Consider the following 15,144-nt stretch of genomic DNA (forward strand, 5'->3'; position numbering starts at 1 on the left):
GAGATATCTGTATCTGGGACACTTTGTACTTCTCAATCTAAGAAGTCAGCATCCTTTAAAATAAGCTTGTCTCCACAAGGTATCTGTCATCAGATCTGGTAAGAAAACATTCATGTTTCAAGTTTCACATCTATTCCCACTGCTGAGGTCAGGTTCTACCTTTATGTCCCTGTAACCTCAAGAAATTTATATGGTGAAATCTTTTCTCACACTCACAGAGGCTTTTTGATGGTGCACAATTTTGGTGCTGACCCTCTTGTTAGCAATAAATTCTACTGTGGAACATAAATGATGCGTTTCTTAAGGAGATATCTGAAACACTTTAACAGCAAGTGATAATTCTTAAATTAGTGAGGAGAGAGAAAAATGATGTGAGCTTCCAGTGCCTTCATTAGTTTTGTGCACAGTGGAAGGGTGTTTGTTCCTGTAAGTGAAGCACTCTATTGTTTGGAGGTACTGGTTCAAAAGACCTCCTCTCTGACCTTGAGCTGCCATTTGCCTTCTCTATTCCTCACTTTCATTCTGTAAATGGATTGCAGACTGTATACTCTACAGTGTATTACCTCTTTTTCTAAAAAGCTAATTTTTAAAGCACATTTACACCCATTATTTATGATCAAATGTGACACAGAAAGAGTTTTGTTTGTTCTTTGTGAAGGGAGAAAAAGAGGCAGAGAGACCTGAATCAAACCATTTTCTGTGTGAAAACTCATCTTTCTTTCCCATTGTATTTCACAAAAGCTTTTGAGAGGCTTTACATCTGTACAATTTAAGGCAAATAACTTTTGAAAGTTGGTGACTTACACAGAAAAAAATCAGTGTTTTCTAAACCATTCTGAATACAGTATTCCCCCCACACCTTGTGGTGCCTGTGGGAATAAGTCCCTGTCTATTGTCATTGTCCAGATTCTAGACATGAGCATGACCATTTCCACATCTCTTCCAGTAATCCAATTTCCTTCGACTTTATTTTTACTTTTGGATTCAGATTGTTCACTGTGACTAAAGATATTTGGAAACCCTCTGCTGATGTGCAACTGGAGAATGTCAGTCTGAGGGTAATATTGTAATAAAAGTGTTTGAAAATAATTTGTCTTTAAACCTGATTGCTTTTGCTTGAAGCTGGTCACTCTATTTTAATACTGATTTAAATATTACTTTTCTTTCTATTCTAACCTGCTCTGTTATTTGCCAATATTTCTTCCTCTGTGTGTGTGTGTTTACAAAACACACAGCCCATTATGTTAGGTCATCGTTAATGCTTCCCTTGAAACTCCAGGGAAAATGAGATAAAAATTAAAAACACATTTCTGAAAAGAAAAAAAAAAAGTAAAATTAAAACAGAGTGACTATTTTGAGAGGAGTATTTCTAGAGATGCAACATCTGCAAAGAATGCAAAGGAAAAGGAATCAATAGAAGCCACATATGGTTTATGTTTGAAATGTGAATAAAAGGTTGTGTTGTGACACAGCAAGTTCCCTTTCCTTCTTATTTTGATTCAAAAACTGTGAGGCAAAAAACTGTTTTCAGGTATCAGACTCTGCAGGGTAGGCAGATGTTCTCTGCATCCTCTTTCCTTCAAGTGATTGATGCAGGTGGATGTCTACAAGAGCATGCAGAAGCAGTATAAATGAAATAGTTTCTTTATATTCTAGCCTGGTCACTTATCTGAAAAGGACTTTGAAATACAGGAGAAGCTAAGAGTTGTAAAACCTCATTTGGGCAGTAGAGGTTGTTATTTTCTTCAGAAGTTTCAGAAGGGATAAAAATGTAGTGGAACTTTCCCACCTTGACCCTCCAAGTTGGAATGTATTTTCAGAACTGTATCTTTAATTTTATTTTTATAAACTGCTTTTCAAAGTTGGCTACTGAAATAACATCTCTGAAGTTGATCTGTATTTCTGTTTTGCAGATAAACAATAAAAGGGCCCCCACACAGAGATTTGCTTTAGGGAGAGATCTGTGGTGTTCTTGTTTCTCAGATGACCGATGAAGCAATCCCTATGAAGGGTCCTATTTGCCTGTATTTCTGGAATATCCAGTGCAGGCTCTGTGCATGCCATGGTGTTTTCAGATAAAGCAAAAATCCTTTCTTCTTCTTTGTAATGATAATATTTTCAGCTCACTGAGTGAGAATGCTTACATCACATGACTGAAAACAATTTATATTTGCCTACAGCAAGTTGAATGATGAAGCTAGGAGGGGTAGCAGTGCACCAGAAGGCTGTGCTGCTATCAAATGAGATCTGGACAGGCTGAAGAGTTGGGCAAAGGTGAACCTTGTCATAAAGTTCAAGAAGGACAAGTTTAGAGTCCTGCACCTGAGAAGGAATAACACCAACCACCAGTACAGATTAAGGGACACCTTGCTGGAAGGCAGCTCCATGGAGAAACACTTTGGAGTCCTAGCAGACAGTAAATTACCCATGGGTCAAAAATATATCCTTAGGGCCAAGAGCACCAATGGTATCCTAGGGTACAAGAGGGAAAGTGTGTCCAGCAGATCTAGGGAGGTTCTCCTCCACCTCTATTCTGCCTTGGTGAGACCTTACCTAGAGTATTGTATCCAGTTTTGGGCTCCCCACTTCAAGAGAGACATGGATCTACTGTAGAGAGTCCAATGGAGAGATGTGAGGATGATTAGGGAACTTGAGCATCTCTCCTATGAAGAAAGACTGGGATAACTGGGGCTGTTTAGCCTTGAGAAAAGAAGACTGAGTGTGGGATCTTATTAATATCTGTAAATGCCCAAGGGGTGTGTGTCAAGAGGATGTAGTCAATCTTTTTTCAGCGGTGTCCAGTAATATGGCAAGGAATAATGGGTTTAAAGGAGAACATAAGAACTTCTACCTCAACATGAGGAGAAAATTCTTTATTGTCAGCATGATGGAGCATGGGAACAGGCTTCCCAGAGAGGTTGCGGAGTCTCCTTCTCTGGAGACTTTCAAAGCCCACCTGGATGCATTCCTGTGTGACCTGTCCTAGGTGACCCTGCTTTGGCAGGGGGGTTGGACTCAATCATCTGTAGAAGTCCCTCTCAACCCTTAATATTCTATGATCCTATGATTCTATGATATTTAGGGGTTCTGAAAGCCTGACACTTTCACATTACCTAAAAAAAAAGCCAGAGCTGAAAAATTAACAATCAGGTCCTCTGGTGGATGGACTTTATCCTGTGCTTGAAAAAGGGCATGTAAAATGCAAACAGGGCTTGAAATCTACCTAAAACCATGAATATTTACAGCAAAATCTCTTGAAATATCAGGGTGTGCAGTCAACTGGTAAAAAGCTTATGTGCTAGCTCACAATCTGGCTAACTGCATTTTTTATATTTGTGTGTGGTCAGGATGTGATTTTAAACGAAATATGCCACTAATTGACTGCAGTTGGAGGTGCTTTTCTGAGCACACTTAAGGTGGTATCACTTTTTTTGACTCCTAGATGCATCCTTGAATGGGTGAGGCACCTGAGTTTTCACAGACTTCCATTTTTTAAAGACCATAAATAGAGCTCAGATCATCTATATATTTCTGTCAGTGAAGATGGTGTTTTATACAGAATAGCTCCTACCAAGAGCCCTCATGGTCTTATTTTGTTGTATACACAATATGGGTGACAATATTAGTGAAGCATTCCAGGACAAATTTTCCTTATAACATGTTAGAGTTTTCTCTGTGATCACTTTCTGCGGGAAAGTGATTGTGTTTCCAGTCTCAATTTCTGGACAAAAAATACTGTATAATGTTACTTGGTCAGAATAATATTTCAAATCTAATTTATTGCACTGCTGATGGTCATTTGAATTATGACACTCTCCATTTGTGAAATTTTTCCACAACACCGTCTAGATATGTGAAATTCCTATCCTCTGTAATGAAGATGCAGAAGAAGAGCAGATTTGTGTTGGAGTGGATCTTAGGAAATGTCAGGTTTTTTTCTGCTGAGGCCTTCTACTAATAACATATGATAATAACATAATTAAATCCATTTCCTTAGAAATAGCAAGATGATTCTCATTTGCCATTGAGACAGCCTACAGTGGGAAATGCTACCACTGTATGCAGTTCCATATGAAATAACAACACAGAGATGAGCTACTGCTTCGAATAAACTCAGGTCTATTACCAGAGATATTGGGAGAGATTTGTTCCCTGTGTGCCTCGCACAGTCTATCCATGGCCTATGCACTGGAAAAAACCTTGCTCAAAATATTCTTGAAGTACAGCACAGGAGACATGCTTGGAGAACTAAGTCTGGAAACTCCCCAAGAATAGCTCAGCCTGTGAGCCAGCTGGCTGCTATACAATTTCAGTTTTAAAAAAAAATAATAATACAAACAAAATAAAAATAAGCATAGATAAATAAGATAGTAAATCCATGCTCTCCCTCAACCTGCTTACACAGGCTGATAATGAAGTTCTGTGGTTAGCAACGCACCTCAAACAAGGATGTTGGACAGGCAGTAAGTGCCCAAGGGAGTTCTGAAGTCAGAGGCGAGGAAGATGAATGCTGGCATTAACAGGCAGCTGTGACAAACACTTGTGAGCTCATCTGACTTCCAGGCCCTGCTGATGGATTATTTTGGTGGCAAATCTTAGGGAGGAGAGGGACCAACCTTCTGATTTGTTTCGGGAAATGTGTGTCACTTTCAGACACTGGGCTGGGACAGAGAGAAAATTGTCTGTGTGACAAGGTGATGGGGAAGCAGGCAGCAGTGAGGAGCAGGGACCAGCAGAAGCTGAATGAAGCTCTGAGGCTTATGCAGCCTCCTCGTCTGCTCTTGCCTTTTCCTGGTCTTGGGGACATAAAAGTGAAAAGAGGAGCTGATGGCCAGAGCTCTGCTTCCAGGCAGAAGTCACTCTCCTCCCCATTACTCCCAAAGACCGTGATGTGAGAGCCTGAGTGAAAACCACCAGTGAAAGGGTAGCAGATGTAGAACATCTCCTGCTTAACAAAGAGAGCCATGTGTATGAGTCTCTTGCTTAAAGACCTCAGGCATCTGGGGGTAAGCACCACAGTGTGCAACCCCAGCACACTCTGTCTGGGGGATGCCAACAGCTGCTGAAACCCATTCTCATGTCCTCATAAGTGCCTGGTGAACAGAACAAAACCTCAAAAATCCTCTGTGTTGCAATGGGGAATTGCTATGGTCAAACCTGAGGTCCTACAGCATGGGACTAGGCAGTGCCATTTATACATACAGATCTGGGAGCAAATACATCAATGCATCATGGCAGACTTGCTTTCATTTAATGCTGAACTTCAATAAAAAGGAGTTTTTTCTTCCCATTGTAACACCATTTCTGCCAGAGGGGTTCTTGGATGTGTTTGCTCATTATCAGGAAAATGAGACTGGAGGTTCATTGTAACAGGGTTAACAGGTAACTGAAAAAGACAGGAAATTACTTCTGCAACATGGCAAGTATATGAATAGTGTCACTCTCCTTGAAGTAACAACCACTCATTACTATGTGTGAATAAAAACCTTCCCAGTCAAAGGGGACATAATGTTAAGTTCTCAGTAGAGTCCAAATTAGTGAGGACCAATTTATTTGGTGCTCCAGTGCACAGCAAGATATATCATAATTGCTAGAGGAACTATCACAGGTATCATCTTGTGCAAATTACTCTTCTTTCTTCACAGCTCTCCGATCTCTTCAAGTATGAGTTTAATAATAATTTGAAGAGGTACCATTCTATCATAAAGCCCCCAACATATTCCCAATTACACTTAAAATTATTCCTAGACTTTGTGAGACTTGATTAACTTACAATTTTTCTGTTAATGCTTATATAATCCTACATTAGAGAAGAAATAATATCAAGAGCAGCCTACAGTAATGTCTTCTGGTAAGAAAAAATAAGTTTTTCAGCCTATTCTTTCTGCTGTCATTTCCTAGAAGGGTCATGATTTTAACTTTATGTCTTCCAGCTGAAATTCTTATCTGTGAGTATATTGACAGTAACCATTTTGTTGCAGCCTCTGTAAAGTCCTCTTGCTTATACACCATTAGCTACAGTTCTGAATGGTCATACCTTGTCTTCTGGGCCTGCCTAAGTTGTTGGGAAAGATGCTACATGAAGGATTGGTAGACAGATTGGTAGTGTTAATGGTCAGTGGTTGAAAGTTGTGAAATCAGGAAGAAACTGCATTTTAGGACATTTTTTCCTTGTACTTAGGTCACTCCACCGAAGTGTCACTAACATGAGCACATGTGATCTGACTTCAGGGTTTCCTTTAGATTGTACATACTAATGTAATGACTCCCACTCTTCACACTGTCAGAAGAGATAAAACTGTGTGAGATGGCCAGGGGGATAAAATGAGAGTTAATCCCAATATCCTTCTACCACCACCACAGCCTTTCTTGCATTCTCTCTTCTTTCTTTTCCTATCTCTAAGTACCAGGAACATTTGAGAAGTGAAGGAGGTCAAACATTTGTATTCCAATTAGAAGCTGCACACAGGGTCTCTGAAGGAAAGACTCTAAATCACCCAAACATCTAACAAGATCTTTGGCATGCCAGAAATTAGTTCAAAGGCAAAGCCATGCAGCTCTGACTAGCAATTCATTAAAGGGTTTGATGGGGTTTGATGTTGTAGATGGACAAATATGCAAAAGGAAAATATCTCCAACACCCATCCCCTTTCTTGGGTTATGCTTCCTGATGAAAAATTAAGTGCAAGACAAAAGAAGTATCTGCACTGAAATCTGAATTATATTGTCAGTGGTGTTTCAAAGACTGACAAAAGAGAGTCCTGCAGCCCCTTTCCTGGAATGTGTTATTGGCTCCAGTACTCAGCTGCAACTCCCAAGAATCTTTGCTGAGAAAATACATGGAGTAAATGAAAATGAAAACTGGCAGAGAGGTGAGCAGGCCCAATGGATTCAGTTCTCATCAGTCTGGCTCTTTCCTCCTTACAACTACTGAGTGTGACTTTCTTTCCTATCCCAGGGATTTCTCCACACAGGGATTTCCTGGCTGATGGTCCTTCCAAGCAGTTGTGTCCTTTACAACTTCTTTTGCATGTAATGGTACCAAGAGAAATTGCAAAGCAATTAGTGGATTCTCAGCCCATATGACAGTTGCCCATTGCATGGATTTGCCATAGAGTCCCTCTGATACAAAACATCATTCACAACTTAATCATCGTGAACTAGTTAGTTATTCTAATGCACTTTAGGATGTGACAGGAACAGCATTCTTGAAAAAATAACGGTGCTTGAAAAGCTTCATCATTCTTTCTGTAAGGGGGTGTAAATAAATACTAGTCCTGGGGGGAGATATTATCTGAAGCTGCATTTGTAAGGTACATGACAAACACGTAGGAGTGGACTGCAGCAGTCAGAAAGATGTTTTCAGGCCTTACTTTGCTTTTTCTTCTACAAGCAGCACGGATTGTACATCACCAGAGGCATCAGTTTGAGTTAGCAATATGCATAACTACTCATACTCTATAGATGACTTACATTGCCTTTGATAAAGTTCATGCTGGTTTTCCTAGACCTCTTAACCAGATTAAAATGAATCTGTGTGAGTCTATTCTTTCTGCAACCATACTTTTCATTGCAAAACAATCTTAATGACATGTCTCTAGGGACTTGGAGAACCAGTTAGGACAACACAGATTTTGGTTTTGTCTCTGACATTGGTTATGCTGTGACTTGGGACATGTTGCTGAATCTGTCTGTCTTTATTTCTGTCATAAGGCGAAGACCAAAACTACTTCCCTGATTCTTTGTAGTCCTGTAAGGTAAATGATTGTGAGATGTTCAGAAAAAAACTTTTGAGGGTGCATATAAACAAAATACTAATTATGTGCCAGTGCAGTAGTATGGAAATTAGGATTCCATGCAAAATTCCCTTTGATATTAAGTACCAAAGCAACAATGTTATGTTTACATAGCCAGTCCAAGCACTACTGAGGGAAGCTTGTAGTTTAATAGGATTATCACTGTAAATTAAGAACCATTTTTCTAAGTGGAAGGAAAATGTTGTATCTGATTAAACAAGACAGATGTTTAAACAAGACAGGTATTTTAAGTAACCTCTATATGCCAAAGAACTTCCCCATAGTGGGTATTCTTCAGTCTGATTGGTCAGTTCAGTAAAAGGTGCTACCTTTTATTTGTAAATGATGCCCTGCTATGACAGAGTATGTTATTTTATCAGAAAGCCAAAAGGGATTCCAGTGATCTTTGTAGTGTTGGAGTGTTTGGAAGACTCAAGAAAGTTTCACAAAAAAGAATATTCCACAGAACCTTTTTAAAAGATGAACTATGTGTGTGGTGGAGTTGAGTTCTATTAGAATAACATCCATGGGTACTAGACAAAAAAACAGGCAGCTTTAGAATTACAGTCTCAAGGAAGATTTTTAGGTCCACAAGCTGGAGGAGGACTTTTTTTGAAGTGATACCAGATATTGTAAGATAATACTGACCTAAAAATTTTGTTTTGTGCATTTCATTAGATCATTAAAGCTACAGCACAGCTATCACTGAGGGTTGCTCCCATTGCTGTTTAACACACAGGGATTGAGTTAGTGAGTGGTAATTGCTATGACTGTCTTTGTTTTGTGTGCTGTAGAGACCAACTGCAGTAGGTGCAACAGGTAACAACCTACTGTAAGAAGGAGGTTTGTTAATGATTCTATATCACTCTGCATTCAATAGCATTTGGGGTTTTCTTTAAGAAAATAATGAATTGGAATATCTCACCTGCTCGGACCTGGACAGCTGGTTGTGCTACTTAAAGCATGAGTCCCTTGAAACATAACACAGATGACTGCTGAGCAGGCAGCAATCCTTTAGTGGGATGGGTTCTTTCAGGACAAAGTAGCTGGGGCAGAGCCTAAATGACTGCAAAGTCCTTAAAACATAGGCCTGGTCTTTCATTGTGGACAGTGCTTCCCATTCCAGAGGCCATCTTAAACAAAAGAAAAAATGGAAAGTCAAAGGTCATAAACCACAAGTATGGGAGGCTGTAAACTGCTTTCAGCTGAGACATGATCACCTCTAGTGTTGTCAGAATCTAACACCAGAAGAAAGTTCTTTCACAAAAGTAGTAACAAGTTGTACTTATTTATTTTTTTCTATTGAAAGAGTGGGGTAAAATATAAAGTCTGTACAATAAAAACATAAAGATTGTACAATATAATAATTAAATTATCTTCTTATGTGTGCTTATGTCATGTTTTATGTCACCTTCATATTTTCTTCTGTCTGGCTAACTCCTTACTACTTAGTGTAACTTAGCTATTAATTTTACCCTAAAGTTTTTAAGCAGCTGACACTACTTCCCCTGGAAAAAAGCAAGACAGATGCAGGTGTTGTACACTGTGCCAGTCTGCCTATGAATACAGACAAATAAAAATGTATCTTATGTGATGGGATGATGTCTCCTTTTCATTTATGTAAAATAAAACTTCTCTGCATGAGGTGACAAACCTCTAGATCTAGAGCCTTCTGAAGAGCTTGTTTCCACCAGCAGCTGTGGAGCAGAGAAAGCACTCTTTAAAGGCACAATGTGAGTGTTATGAAGAAGAATGCCAGGGTTTAGTAGAGCGTCAGCACACGACTCTGCTTACGAGGCACAGCATATACATATTGACATGTTGCTGTCATCTGATCTTCAAAATAAGTAGTTACATTTGAGTGATGTCTTTGACTGGCAAATCTGTTTTATTTGGATGTCGCTACTGTGTTAAATATTTCCATGTTGCTGCCCATGTGCCTATGAAAAATTGCAATTCTTGCTGCAGTGAATAGGCAAAGGCTTGCTTTATTTGGGCTCAATACAGAAATTTTTTCTTTCCCCACTGAGATTCATAGCTCCTTTTTCACTGCTCTATCCATCTGGAGCCTCTTTGCACTCATTTTAGTCTCTTTCACTCTTGTTGTATAGGATGTTGAGCCAAAGTGAATTCAACTACATTACTGTCAAAAACACTCAAAACGTTGTTGTTTTTGTTTTTTTGTTTTTTTGGGTTTTTTTACCAGTTAGGAATTGGTTGCAAAAGAGAAGAAGAAAAGTCATTCTACTATTTCTGTCATGAAAATATGATCTCTTTATCTGTAGCATATGCAGATGAATCAAGACAAGGCAGCTCAAAATTTTGTCAGTGTAATCTTATATTTCTCAAGAGAAAGAACAAAATTTGCATCCTATTCATCCCTTTCTTCTTATATGCTGTGTGTGGATCCAAAATCCTTCCTGTTTTATTTGTGAAAAAAACTGGCTCATCAAAGAAAAAAAAAATTCAAATGTCTACTATACAGATGCAAGCATAGAAATTATTTACTGTTCTTTAATATCCAAGTGATTGAGAAGTGAACAGTCTGTCCAAACCTACCACTGGCTCCTTGGAACCAATCTAAGTTAGAAAGCCTTCAGCTTAATATTAGATTCCTATTGAACACAAGGGGAAAATTTTTCTCTATGAAGACAGCCAGACATTGGAATGTTCTCCCAGGGGAAGTGGTGGATTCCCTCACTTTGGAATGTTTTAAGTCTCAGGGCAATGGGGAGCTGAGATATGTCACATAAAAAAGAATATTAGAAGGGCTGGACCAGATGATCCTTGAAGTCCCTTCCAACCTGACAATTTATGATTCTATGATTAGGAGTGTCCACACAAGTAAACCAATCAGAATGAAATAATCATTGAAATAAACCTTAAATAATCACAAACACATATGGACATTGTGAAGTCCAATTATTATCAATATCTTTGAACCCCATGGATTTTATCTGACATGTTGTTATAAATGATTTTTGCTTGGACAGACATAAAATAAGGCATGAACACACACAAAACTTGAAATGCCAGGTTCATCAGATGGCTGAGGAAAAATAGTATCTGTCCCTACAGACCTTGCCTCCCTTGTGTTATAAAGCATCATGTGGGCACCTCTAGTAGTGAATGTCACTAATTAGTGAACCCCACCATTAGTGAATGCAGCCCACACAGGTTTGGGCCTGGGCCTTCAGTATGGGGGTGCCATTTGTAAATAATTTCTGACAGTCTCCCATTGCTCTCTTGAATTAGTTACCATGATGATATTTGAAGAAAGTACAGTCTTTGTGCCCAGTGCTCTTCTTTCTTAAATATTGATTTGGTGTTATCTTTTCCTTGAGGTCAAATCCAGGTCTGAGGCCTGCAGAAAAATGTTTGTGATCCTTCAGTTACTATGCCTCCAGGATTTACATTTCTTCTCTGTTGCATCCTGCATCACTCAGGTACAGGCTGATATTCTGAATTCTGACAGTTTATAGTACCCAGAGATGTACTTCCCTGAAACTTAGGTTGTTTCAGGGAGCCCTGTTGGAATAAATGTGATAGGCTTTCTTATTCTATAATTAAAGTTTATTTATAAATTGAATGTAAACTGCTATTTACCTTCTGCTTTTTTGTTTTATGATATGAGTTTCTGTTAGATGTGTGTCTGTTCTTGACAGAACACAAAGACTTTTCTACAAATTTTATTTAGCCTTCTTGTGTCAGGCTAGAAACTCTGGCACTCCCAAAATATTTGTTCCAAAGCCAAAAGCTAACTGCATTGAATTATCACTAGAGGCACCGACATTACATACCATTTTCTCTATACAGAGGTTGACAGAACCCCCTCAAACTGTGCTTTTCTAAATTACAGGATGGTAGACTGAAGAATATCTGGAAGGTCAAATGTCACAGCAGAACTGTCAGCTGCTTAGTAGTTGAATACTTTGGAAGAAATATGCATGCATTTTAAACAAACATCTTGATTTACTTTTGTCCTCCTTTTAAATGTACTCTTTCCTTCTTATCTTGCAAAACTCCTAATTCACTCCTCATATATGTCTTTACTTATAAAGACATCCTGGGAAGCAGGTAGCCTTTCTTAGAGCTGTCAGCACTGGCAGCTCTTAGACCAAAATTGAAAGAATCAAGGGAAATAGCAGTCAAAACCATTGGAACCTTAGAAACAACTCAGTTTGAAATTACCTTGTTTCTTGAAAGCTTGTTTCTTGAAAGCTTGTTTGTGCAAAGTTGAAAACATGCTGGTTTGGGATTTTTGTTTTTTTCTTTCTCTGTCTCTCTCTCTCTCTCTCATTTTTTCCCCCCTCAGAACAACATAGTAGTTCCAGCTGTCATTAGTGCTTCATTTCTCACTGTATAGACGTTTATTTATTTCCCTTTTCTTCAAGAATGCATGCCCTGTGTTTCTGCCTCCCACACCTTAACCTGCAGCTCTACTCAGGTGGTAGCAGCATCATGACAAGCACTGCCCCCTCCCTTACCTGCTCACTTGCTAGCACCATCAACAAGAGTCTCAAAAGACAAAACAATCATTGTTGTCAAGACTGTCTGTGATAAGGCTTTGTTTTTCCTTTTCCTCCTGGTCTCCTAGGGTTTACATGTTAATCTGTAGAATGATTTCTGCCCTGTGTATATTAGTCAACCAAGTTACAGCAGATAGCTGACATGAACACAGGAGTTGTATTTCTGTGATGCGAGGGAGATGGGGGCTGGATGTCACAGCCTGAAGGCTGCTCCCTGCTTCCACTCTCCCTACTGAGAAGGTGTTCCAGTTTGTCATAAATACCATACCAGTCAAGTGAGAGCTGCACAGAGGCAGAATTCTGTGCAAAATATCACTTGGATGGACAAATACATTTCAAATCTGGTTAGAGCACTAGATGCTCTTATTTTTGGTCATGGCTCTCCCGATAGCTTTGAGGTACAGTGCATGAGATAAGACCTCACCGGATTTTACTTAGAGGTTGAGCTATACAGGTCTGGTGGGCTTCATGTGTCCTTTAAAGCAATGGAAAAAAGAGGTGTTTCCATAGTTTCTTTGGAAAGATGTACCTGATGACCTCAATGGTTTTAGTCTGGGGGCACTTTTCATATTGCTTTCTTTGCAAGAACAATTTTGTTAGGGAAGTATCCCCAAGGAGTCCTGAAGCTGGATGAACTCTGGGACAAAATAACCTCAAAATATGACCTAGGTAAGACAGATACTCAGATTTTTTTTTTTTATAGTGCTCTTGGTATTTCAAGCTATTCCTGTGAAAGTTTTCCACAATCATTTCCTTGTAAGGTTTACAGTCCATTTTAGGAAGGTCTGATGAACACAAAGTATCCCAGTGAATTCTATGTGACTGAACATTTACACAATCACAGAAAAACAGAATCAGTGCCGTTGGAAAAGATCCCCTAAGATCACCAAGTCCAACCATGAAACCAGAAAAAACCAAACAAATCACCATACACTATATCCTGAAGTAGCACATCTACATGTTTTCTGACTACATCTAGGGATGGTGACTCCACCACCTCCCTGGGCAGCCCTTTCTAGCACCTGACTACTCTTTCAGTAAAGAAGTTACCCTTATGCTTAGTCTAAACCTCCTCTGGTGCAACTTTTAGACCATTTCCTCTAGTCCTACTGTTATTTACTTGAGGGAAGCTGCCAACACCCACCTCCCTACAACCTTCTTGCAGGCAGCTGTAGTGGGCAATGAGGTCTCCTTGCAGTACCTTCTCCAGTCTAAAAAATCCCAGTTCCCTCACCATGTCCTCATGAGACTTGCTCTCTAGACCTTTCACCAGCTCTGTGTCCCTGCTCTGAGCACACTCCAGCACCTCAATGTCCTGCTTGTAGTGAGAGCTCCTCAAGCTCTTGATATGTTGCTTGCCCTTCCCCGCACTGGGCCAGGCTTATTTCTGAAACACCGAAGAGGAATTCTTAACAACAACAACAAGGAGGAATTCTTAAGTTTCAACATTTTTATAAAACCTGGTAGAAATCCATTGCAGAAAATAAGAAATATCCTGTCATCTTGGTTGTTAAATCAAAAGAAAAAAAAAAAAAAAAAAGAATTTTGATAGGCCGTCAAGTGGTAGCCCAGTTCTGACTTCGTGTCTCCTTTGTTTTCACTTTGGCTACATGGATTATATACCATTGTCTGGATCTTTATGGCTTCTAAGACAGTAACTAATTGCTAACATTTTGTGTTGGAGAAAAACTGGGGAAGGTTTGTAGTCTACTTTATAGCTTTAAAGAGAAATCAAGAAATCACTGACAACCTTCAGATCTGTCTCCAAGTATGCACTGCATGCATGCTACATGCCTAAGTGGTTATAGTAAAATGAAGAGAAGGGGATGAATATCTATTCATTCCTTGGAACTGTATCATTCCATTTTTAAAATTTAGCTATTCCTGACAATGGTGAGAGAGAAGCTAAGGGCAGAACACAGAGCAACAGGTTTAATTTGTTGCACACCTGGACTCAGAGTCTGAAATATACAGAAACGGGGTCAAAGAGCCCAGTGTACAACTTTGTATTGTGTTATTCTGGGCCAATGTGCACTGGATGGAACATTACCACACCTGTGTGCACCAGAACAATCTCCAGTATAGCTGTCCAGATTTGCACTACACGGTCTACATACCCTCAGCAACTGCTTAAAGCCAATTATAGATTTCAGGTGTAGTTATTTAATTGAGGGTCTAAATTTCAGGCTTTTAGCACTAACTTCTGTTTCTTTACAGGTATCTAGGAAAGCAGAGCTGGTACTCTCTAGCTCCTTTATCTCTCTTCTCCTATACAGTGAGGAAAAACAACCTTAGTAATCTGAAATGGATATTTAAAGCACAACTCTGGTTTGCTTTGTCTTCTCTTACACATGCTCCTTCTAGATTTCAGTGCTTTTGATTGTTCATTTAAAACACAGATTTTTTTTCCACCTGAAACTGAAACTGGGGCTTATTTCCTACAGATCCTGGAAGAAAGAAGGGATGATCACTTACATGTTCATTTGCTTCATTCAATACAAAAATCAGGTTTCAGTTCAGAGATCTACTGCTTACTGCAGTGAAAAAAGGTGTGCATCTCTTTATACTCTTACTGTTTAAGGGTAAAAAACTAAACTTCTCCCACAATAAGAAATGAAAAACAATGTATGTCCTTATGTCCAGTGTCCAGAAGTTAATGCAATCCAAAGGCTACAATTATCCTCAGAAGTTTAATTGAGCTATATTGTTCTCACATCAACTTTTTCTATTTACCTTTATTTATGCAAAGCCAGATTTTTTATTGTGTTCTGCCAACCAAGCGGTGCAATGTGTCTGGAAAACAGCCAGTCACCATTTGT

This window comes from Heliangelus exortis, chromosome Z, assembly GCF_036169615.1.
Source record: "Heliangelus exortis chromosome Z, bHelExo1.hap1, whole genome shotgun sequence".
In the NCBI taxonomy this organism is placed as follows: domain Eukaryota; kingdom Metazoa; phylum Chordata; class Aves; order Apodiformes; family Trochilidae; genus Heliangelus; species Heliangelus exortis.